The 10,445-nt window shown below is 40.0% G+C and overlaps 1 pseudogene; it reads left to right on the forward strand.

The window, feature by feature from the left end:
- The window catches only part of LOC126401205 (semaphorin-4E-like), a 13,403-nt pseudogene extending 9,040 nt beyond the window's left edge, over positions 1-4,363 (forward strand).
- The last annotated feature ends 6,082 nt before the right edge of the window (positions 4,364-10,445 follow it).

Below are 10,445 nucleotides of genomic sequence, written 5' to 3' on the forward strand. Positions count from 1 at the left end.
CAACATTTTTTGCACTAGATATCAAACAAAAGCCAGGGACTGTGTCGTATTAAATTGCTGTGAGCTGCAAAATCACCACTTCTAAGAAGAAGGCAGAAGAAGCTGCCTCTGTGTCTGCAGCTGCCTGTACCAAAGAGCAGTGTAACAGTGAGGAATGCTTACTCAGCAGCTAAATATGGGGACTGAAACTGCACATTGACCGAAGAAAAAAAGAAAAAAAAAAGGCTGCTTGGCTTGAAGACATCTCAGCCAACTGAGGGGTCTCTGACTGATGATTCAGATCTCTTTCAAGGGGCAGCCCTAGTCTTCTGTGATAAGACCTTCTAACGGCAGAGCCTCTTTCTCGAAATGCCTGCATTATAAATTCTTTATTACCTTACAAGACATTTATATGTGCATCTTTTAAAGTCTGATATGCGTACAACATGAACATGAACAAAACCTGATGGTGCTCCATGATTTTTGATATCCAGGTACAAAATGGGAGTGGTTTGTTTTCCTTTTATCCACCAACTGTATAATCGGATAAGTTCCACCACGTGGCTTGTGATTACAATTTCTGGACCGTTTGAGGTTTGCCTTTGAGAATGCAAAGCAGACGAGCTGGAAAATTAAAACAATGTATCATCCTTGCATTGGATCGATTGAGGAACTGAACCTCTATGTGTGAGCACATTCTTAAAGAACACATCATTATTAGGGATATTATTACTATTGTTTCATCAAAAGAAACATTTAGATGCCGCTCTTATTCATCATTTAAATCTCATTTGATAACATTTAATCTGTTTCTGTCTTGTTTTCATAGTGCATTAACGATGAACTGCGGGCTAAAGGTGTGATGACCTCTCTGGACCTCCCTGACAAAACCCTGCTGTTTGTGAAGAACCACCCTCTGATGGAGGGGGTGGTCACACCGATAGCTGGCAAGCCTCTGCTGGTCCGCACAGGGACACTGTTTTCCAATATTGTTGTGGACCAGGTCACATCACTGGATGGACGACAGCATCAAGTTATGTTTATTGGCACAGGTATGCAACTAACTTTTATGCCAAAAACATACCTGAGATATGTTGCCAGATGAACTCCACGTTGGATTAATTCTTCTCCCGCAGATTCTGGTTGGCTGCAGAAGGCTGTGAAGTTTGATGGTGAGGACGGCCGCATCATTGAGGAGCTGCAGCTGTTTCAAACTCCAGTTTTCTCAGTTTTCTCCAGCTCTCCTCCAAAACGGTAAGACTCAAGTCACTAGTGTTTTTTTTCCAATTCAGATCCAATGTGGTAAATTACCCTGATCCATCAAGAGTTTAGTTTTATTTCTTACTTGATCTTTAGGGTGTTGTAATTCAAAGGGAGGCAGCTCTAATCTCTGTTTTGAACTCTGTTTCTAAAGAGTCAGCTGTACAGTGGTGCCAATGACATTGCTGTCCAAGTTGATATAAGGGACTGCAGTCGCTACACATCATGCGATGACTGCCTTCTTGCCAGAGACCCATACTGTGGCTGGGACAAGATCAGAGGCCAGTGTGCATCAGTTGCTGGCTTGTTACTTGGATCTATGTAAGTCAAATCTCTTAAGATCTTTACTTTCAAGAATGTGTTTTTAACATCAGTAATTCTGTGTTGGGAGCTTCAAACTTGAAAGAGGTGATTTTGTTCTTGCAGGATTCAGAGTTTGGCTGATGGAGACATCCAGATGTGCCCAATCTCTGAGTGTAAGTTCAACATTCAGTATGTGCTCATACTGTAAACATAATATGTTTGAAATTAGGATTCAAAGCTGAAAACACAACAATCATATGGCTTATTCTTCATCTCCAGGCATTAAAGGAATACTTCACCCCCCAAAATCATCATTTGTATATTAATTACTCACACTGTGTTACGTTGCATCTGGGGAAACCTTTGTCTCAAATGACTCCACGATAAACAAAGAATACAAAGAGAAGTCTTGATGAATTGAAGTAAATGGGGTTCATGCTTACAATAGCAAAGCTACATCAAAACATTTGTTAACAAACTCTTGCAAAACTCCAAACCATACTTTTTAAAACACTTTCATATACAGTACGAGTAGCACGCCCTGAATGTGCCTGGGCAGAGCGTGCATTTGTTCTGTGCACACGTCACTAGTATTTTAAATTTTAAAAGTATTTCACAGCTGGTAAAATGGTCTTTTCATTAAAAAGGGGTTGTCTTTAAATTTTTAAAAACATTTTATGTGAGAAATAGACAACATGGTAACAGAGTCTTGATTCATTTTTAATCAACACTGCTTAGCTTTACCGTTTTATCTCAGTAACTTCAGCCCAGCACTTACTTTCTGTTCACAAACTCTCACAATACAGCTAAACTGTGCACTAAAAATATGTATCTGAAGACATTTTAAGGGAGAAATTGGCAATACAGTAACACAATCTTGGTTTATATTTGATCAGCACTGCCTAGTTTTGAGCTGGGAGAAGAGCAGGGAGATCTAGGCTCTGGTCAAAAATATTAACCATAGTTAATTCACACATACTATTCACATTGTCATGGTTCAAACCTGGTTGAAAATTGGCAAAATATCTCTTTAATAAATGGTGAGGTTTTAGCAAAGTTGCACGTGTTTGGGAAGTACTGAATATACGACTGAATAAAGGAGACTTGGATTATACTGTATGAGTTGTGTGGGAGTTTGTGAACAGATGCTTTGATATAGTTTTGCTATGGTTAAACATGCCCCCCCCCCCCATACTTCAGTTCATCAAGAATTTTACCCATTTTTGAATTCTTTGCTCACTGTGGAAGCATACGAGAAAAACAACTCTGTCTTTGAGTGTAATAAAGTAAAAACACAATCTATGTTACATTACGTACTGTAGTAGTCAGAGATGAATATTAAAAGAATCTTAGAAATTAAACAAGTATGAATGTGTGTGGACGTTTGATATCTTCCTCAGTGAAAAAGAAACCTGCTGTCATCCACCTCATCACTGGGACAGCGCAGTTCCTCCCATGTTCTCCTGAGACAAACCTCCCGATCAGCTGGCGCTTCTCTGACAGCATCCTCCTTCCTGCTCCCCGTCACACTGTACTCAGCCAGGGCCTCATCATCACACCCTCCTCTTCTGATTCTGGCATTTACACCTGTGAGACAGTGGAGACAGTAAAGGGTAGAGTGCACCGTAAAACTGTGGTCCAATACGTTGTCCAGGTTCAGGACACTAATACTCTTATCAGGACAATGAAGGCAGTTGTGATCACTCTGGCTGCTCTCAGCTGTTTGCTGATACTACTCATATGCAGCACCCTCGTGCTAAAGGCAAAAAAGTAAAATCACATAGGCTGTGGCAACGAAAACAGCAACAACAATCATATGATCACTGTGAGGCCTCTCTGTCACTATGAGCGGACTATGGATCGATGCATGGAGCAAGGGCTGGTTCCCTGTGACCAGACAGGACAGCAGAGTATGGAGACTGTAAATGCTATGTCTGTACTCATTCTCCCAGAAGGCACTGTACCCTACAGTAAGTGGCTGAAGAGGAGGTGGAGGAAGTCAACAACAATGGCTGCACACTTATTAAGATCAGAGTGATTCCTCTCTTGTATTGTATTGCATGTATGTTTCAATAAAACATAAAACTAATTTCGAAGGTAAGTGATTATTGAGACTGCAGCCTCAGAGGAACACATTATATTATAGTAATAAAGTGCCAAGTGATCTTTTGTTTTTTTGCTGTTGACTGATAGAGATGGATGGACCTGTTGAGGCATGGACACAGGACATCTGGGGGGCATCCTGTGCTGTCTGGCACCCGGATGTTGGTGATGGATCCTTTGAGTCCTGTGGGTTGTGAGGTGGGGTACAAGTATGTCCCACAGACACTCGATCAGATTGGGATCCAGGACATTTGGAGGTCAGGTTAAGGCCTTGAGCTCTTCGATATGCTCCTCAGGCCATTCCTGAGCAGTTTTTGTGATGTGGCATGGTGCATTGTGCTGCTGAGGGGGGCTACTGCCATTGGGGATTGCCATTGCCATGAAGGAGGCTACTTGATCTGCAACTGTGTTTGGGTAGGTGGTGAGTGTCAGGTGGCATCCACATTAATGCCAGAACCCAAGGTTTCCCAGCAGAACACTGCAAGATTAATGTTATTCACTTCACCTGTCAGTGGTTTTAATGTTTTGGCTGATCAGTGTAGCAAGCTATTTAATTTATCATTCAAGTAACCAACCAACCGATCAAGCACGGAAGCAAGCAATGAAATACTCAGTTAATCGTCCATCAATCAATTTATTTGTCACATGAAATCATTTAAAGTACAATGCCAGTGAAAGGTAATTCCATTATTTTTAAAGAGTAATAATGAATGTGTGTATGATGGACTGTATATTGTTTACTATGTTAAACCCAAGGCAGCGTCTGTCAAAACGTGTTCTCATTAAACTGGATTCTCGATGGTCTTTCCAACAGATCTTTATTCTTCAGAGAAAGACAGACACATGTCTTGTTTATTTCTTTTTACATAGGTTATGATTATAGATATAAGGTCTGCACTGAGCAACTTAGCACATTACCTTTTTCATTTTTGTGGTAAGGCTGAGAGAAGGTGATTATACTGTTGCACTGAGACGACCTTCGCTTACATCTTCATCAGCTGCCTACCATTGACTACCATCATTGTTTGATATTTACAAAAATAATTAAGCCTTAAGAGGCCAAGCATGGTTATCTTTAAAACAAAGGTGGAACAATGAAATGATAAAATTAAATATTTTCTGTTCTTGAAGTTTGAGAAAGAGGATGATCAGATGTGATGAGTTTATGACCTGTCTGACTTGACTTTTGAACCACTCTACTGTTTTAATTAGTGCTTAGTTTCAAAGTTACTTTAACTGGCCCTTCGCTTTATATGACATTGCCTACTTTTTATATCTTTGGGCTTGGGGAAAGTTATCAAACATTTTCAAGTCAAAAGGTTAAAGTCCAAGTGAAGTCACAAATAATTGGTGTTAAAGCCCAAGTCAAGTTACAAGTCTTTTTTCGATATTTTCAAGTTGAGTCTAAAGTAATCAAATTTGTGACTTGAGTCTGACTTGAGTCCAAGTCATGTGACTTGTGTCCGCACCTCTAGTAGATATCTGCTTTGCCTATGACATCGTTCCACATAAAAAACAAACTCATGTTTAGCTATCAGCTACAGTAACATTCCTCAGCACAGTAATGTACAGCTGAAGTACTGCATACACAGGGAGGTGTGCCAACAGTAACAGATCTCACCATTCCCATGAATGCTCTAATCACTTTCTCTGTAAATGCCTTTATACTCCATGCTCCACACTAGATGGCAGCATGGGATGCATGTGGAGACGCTGTGTGTGTTTTGTCTGCGGTTGCAGAGAAAGTGCATGAGAAAAGAGTTGCAACATTAGATTTTTAAAGTGGCCTTGAACTGAGCTCTGTGGTAATGGTATAATTAGTTCTCAGGGGAATGAAACTGCTCTCTTACTGTCTGTGGGCTCTCCCTTTTCTATCTCTCTCTACACACCCCTCCCGTGTGCCTCTCTCTTCCTCTATCTCATCTCTCTCTCAGTCCTTTTCCCTCTTCTTTTATCCCGTGCCTCTCGTTGTCTCTCTCCCTGTCTCTAAGCAGGGGTGTGACTGGAATAGCTGTTCTCTCCGTAGGGAGCATTTTGAGGAAAGTCAACAGACATGTCAAAGCTAGAGAGGGAAGAGAGGAGAGCATGTGATCAGATGAAAGACTAAAAAAAGCAAACAAACACACTGGCATCTGAAGAAGAGAGGCAACAAGAAAATAGAAGTTAAGACACAAAACTCTTGACAATTAGAAAAACATATGAAACGTTAATTGACAGTCCAGACACGGTCTGGACATGCACACACTCACATATTACCTCGGGCATGTATGTACCACCCAGTTTGATCCAGCTCTGTGCTCCAGAGTCTGTTATGCTGGTGTGTTGGCCCAGAGGCTGGGAAGCAATCAATACAAGCTTTGAAGGCTACACTTAAATATTAGGAGGGAACCATCGGGCAGCAGCTTCTGCTAATATTACCCGTCTTCAAATTGGGCCATTTTTCAGCCCTTATAGAATATGAATATCAAGAAAGATTAAAAGCTTTTCATTGACAACCAGTGCAGTATTGATTAGATATGAATTATGTATCGCCATCAGTCAGTGTAAGCAGAGGGGAGAGGGAGGGTCAGGCTGTGTATACACCTTCATATTGTCAATTTAATGTGTATAGAAGGTGTTTCAAAATTGATTACAGTGACTGACTTGTCAGGTTTTATTTACACAGTCAGTGTCAACAACTTGTAGAGCACGATCTGTATAATTTAGCAGCAGATGTTCTTTTCACAGAAAAACAATAAGCACTAATTCCTGTTAATTTAGACTTCTTGGGAATATGGGCACATCTGAATATGTGTGATAGTATTTTTAAAGGCAATGTCACCAGCTGCCACAAGATGGCAATCACGTATAGCTAATAATAAAGAGCAAAAGGCAAGATGTTAACCTGTGGAAAACAAATATGTAATCTGGACAGGCTTTTAAATCGGCTCAGTAATTTTCAGGAGTCTCTCAGCAGACTTGTGGCTGTATCATATTATTTATCACGGACCTAAGATGCTCGTGTGGGTTTTTCTATTTTAACTAGGAAAAGGGACAATGAAAATGGACAGACGTAGTAATTTGGTATTTGTGATATTAACTAAAAATATTGATCTGTCAGTATGATTGTATAAACTTGATTATGTTGGGGAAATATTCTCCAAAAGCACAATCAGTGCCTGGAAAACTAAACCATCATTCGTGCAAGACATCATATTAAAACAACTTTTTGGCTTTTTAGCTGTAGACTGCTCAGTGACAAATGGACAGTCACAAACCATTTTCAGATGTAATATCCTCTTTATACACAATTAAAAATGAGAACCTTTGACATGTGATGGGCAAAATAGATAATAACTCACTCACATTCTTGTGAATTGGAATAAAACCTTACTTTTTTGGGTTTTTGATTTTTTACTCTTCAATTATCCTGGTAAAATATATTTAAAAGACCAAAGTCTTGACTATTAAATCTTGTAATGGGCCGGCCTCCCAGTGATTGAACTTTTTTGAGTAGCATACACAATGGGTGTCAGAGGAAAGATCTGACAAAGATGACAAGTAGTTGCTAAGAGTTCTTAATGCTTATCAAAATACTCACTTTTAAACCATAATTCTTATTTACTTTGGGTTAAGAAGGGCTGCAAAGCTGACCTGTTGTGGTTGAGATGCACCACTTAGCAAAATTATAGAATGAGCTTATCAAAAAAATAGAAAGCTTATCAGTGCTTGAGGAACACTCCCACCTTTTTGGAAACCATGAAGCGAGACAGGAGTCCTTGTGGTATAGCGAACTCCTTTCATGCCCGATTGAATTATGTTTTTATAGAAATCTGACAGAGTTGACAAAAATCTAGGACATATCTTTAAAGGGCCAACGTTTTCACAAAAAAACATTTTAAAACAAAGATGATTATTGCAGTACATTTTTATACTGTCATCAGTATGTAGTGTTAGTTTTAGATTTTGAAGGCTTTTAACACATTTTTAATTGTTTGAAGTTGTGAATTCTTCTCTGGGATGAGGTTTTCTGTCACAGTTAAAGAAATGTAGGCAGATCAAAATATTTTATAAATCATATTTCTTATAAATAAATCCTTTAAAGAAATATTCACCATAAAGACAGAATTAGTGTGTTGATAATTGGAAGGCTTTTTCTGGTAGACATGATTTGTCCCAATTCTCGAGAAAAGGTGAATTCTATGTTAGTCTGTAATTGTAATGGGGAGACTGCATACTCATTAACTGAATAAAGATCATACTGCTAATTACAATTGCTTGCAAGATAAACATATGATGTCAAAATGATGAGTTTATGGCAATGAAATCTGAAAAACCTCCACAAGTTACAAATCAAAATTTTTCTTCATTTTTTTCGAATGTTTACCATACGCTAGAAGACTAAGAAAAGACTTTTGAAAGACTGAAGTCTGACAGCCTCTCACATCTGAAGACAATGGGCCTCATTCACTAATATCTGCGCAGAAATGTTCTTACTCTTCGCAAAAAATAAGTACTTGCGCAAAATCACCGTCGGATTCATGACACGTGCGTACCGGCCAATTTTGTTCTCACCACCGTGCGTATGTTAGTAGATCAGAACCATTCTAAATTGACAGGCGCGTGTCCGCGATCTGCAATCAGCATACTACCACGCCCCCATTTCTCCATATAAGGAAACCGCTTGCCTAGAGTTGATTCATGAATGAAGGAAGCGGTTACGCGAGGAGAGAAGTAATAAATATCACAGTTTGTTAGAAGCGATGGCGCCGGGTCTTACAGGAATGCCATGGGTCATTGTAAGATTGTAGAGGACACAGCATGCCAGGATGATCTTGCACACCTTCTCAGGGGTATAAAGTAGTTTGCCACCGGCCGTATCTGATCCAAACACATCCAACGGCCCTTAAGCACGCCAAAAGTGCGCTCTACGGCGCGTGTGTGGGCATGTCTGTTATTATAACGCACCTCTTGAGGGGTTTCAGGGTTTGCGTATGGTGTCATCAGCCATGTTTTAAGGCCATATCCCCGGTCACCCAAACAATATAACATTTTAACATTAACCGAATAGAGACTTACTGAAAATACTAACTTAAAACAATTGAAATAAAAGACTAGAACAAAAGATGCTCACCAACAAGCCATCCACTTCTCACAGCCCCTGCCTCCAAACGCATTCCCACTGTACTGTTTTGCAAAATAAATGAGCCGTGGGTGCCTCCTGGCCAGCGGGCCACAGCCTTAAGGATATGGCAGTCGGCATTACAGATCATCTGCACGCTGATGGAGTGATAGTTTTTCTGTTCATGTTATTGTTAATATTTAAATTGTCACAATGATGAGGGTGAATGTGTATCAATTTCATGGTTATTTAATACATTTGGCCAATATATTAGTAAATTAGGCTAATTATTTTAAAAAATGTTAATTAAATCTCTTTTTCATGAATGTGGTTTTATAGACTCTGCATGTACTTAAAAGGTATGTTTGCATTTTCCAAGTCAGTTCGGCCATCCTCATTTGTGCGTACGCATGGTCTGAGGCAGTTCTAAATTTGTTCGCAGAGTAAGAACAAATTCGGGTAAGAAAATATTGATGAATCCCGGATTTGTGCGTCAAACGATCGTACGCACAGTTTAAGCACAGATTTGTGCGTACGCACTGTTTGTGAATGAGGCCCATTGTGAATTTTTAGTCACACATTTTAAAATTTTCTCTTGCAGAGTCACTATTTGCAAGACAGTCACTAAATTCCTTTTGAGATTATTTCCCATCCTGCTCCTGGTGCAAAATTTTACACCAAAATCATTCATTCATTCATTCATTCATTCATTCATTTTCCATCACCGCTTATCCAGTTAAGGGTTGCAGGGGGCTGGAGCCTATCCCAGCTGACACTGGGCGAGAGGCAGGGCTAACACACAGAGACAGACAACCATTCACACTCACATTTACACCTACAGACAATTTAGACTCACCAATTAACCTGCATGTCTTTGGACTGTGGAAGGAAGCCGGAGTACCCGCAGAAAACCCATGCTGACACAATGGTCACGTTATTGAACTTCAGTATTTGCATGAGCCAAGACTAAAACTTATAATAGTATTAAACATGTTTGATTTTGTCAGAACATCAAGATGAGAAAAAGACTAAGTTAAGAGATCTTAGACTGACGTTTATGATGACCATACAAGAGAACGACTGAGATGGGAGTGATTTGTCTGCGACAGTGAAATCTCTTAAAAAGTTTCATGTAAGACCAGCAGTAGCTGCCCAGGCACTATAGGTCTTTCTCACAGCTGACATTTTGACTTGTCATAGCAGGGAAAGCACAGGTGTCACTAATAACATTAACAATGGCTCCGATCTGCTCAAGTGTCCCTGTAAGCCATGATATTGTGACAGTAATCCAGCACACATGATGCCAGGACCCTGACACTGGAACACCTTGATCGAATTCAGCCATCATTAATTTTATTTACATCTGTGCGTATCTATGATAAGATAAATCTTGTCTTTTTTAATTGGTTACATTGCTTGGGTGAAAACTACAGTTTCTAAACACACAGACTAACTGATGATGAGAAGCAGCTGGGTAGGCAGGTATCCAAATCAGGCCATCTACACAGAAGGGAAAACTCAGTGGAGGCGAGCAGTGGGCAGGAGAGAGATGACAAGAACAGGAACATTCTACAAAGTCTGAAGCTGCGTTTTAAGTTCTGAGGCTGAAGAGGAAAGAGAGGGAGACCCTGCAGAAGGCACCACACAGCCTGTTCAAAATAATGCTGCAGGTTTATGTCACACACCACCTTGTGGGGTT

This window comes from Epinephelus moara, chromosome 14 (genome assembly GCF_006386435.1).
Source record: "Epinephelus moara isolate mb chromosome 14, YSFRI_EMoa_1.0, whole genome shotgun sequence".
Lineage (NCBI taxonomy): Eukaryota > Metazoa > Chordata > Actinopteri > Perciformes > Serranidae > Epinephelus > Epinephelus moara.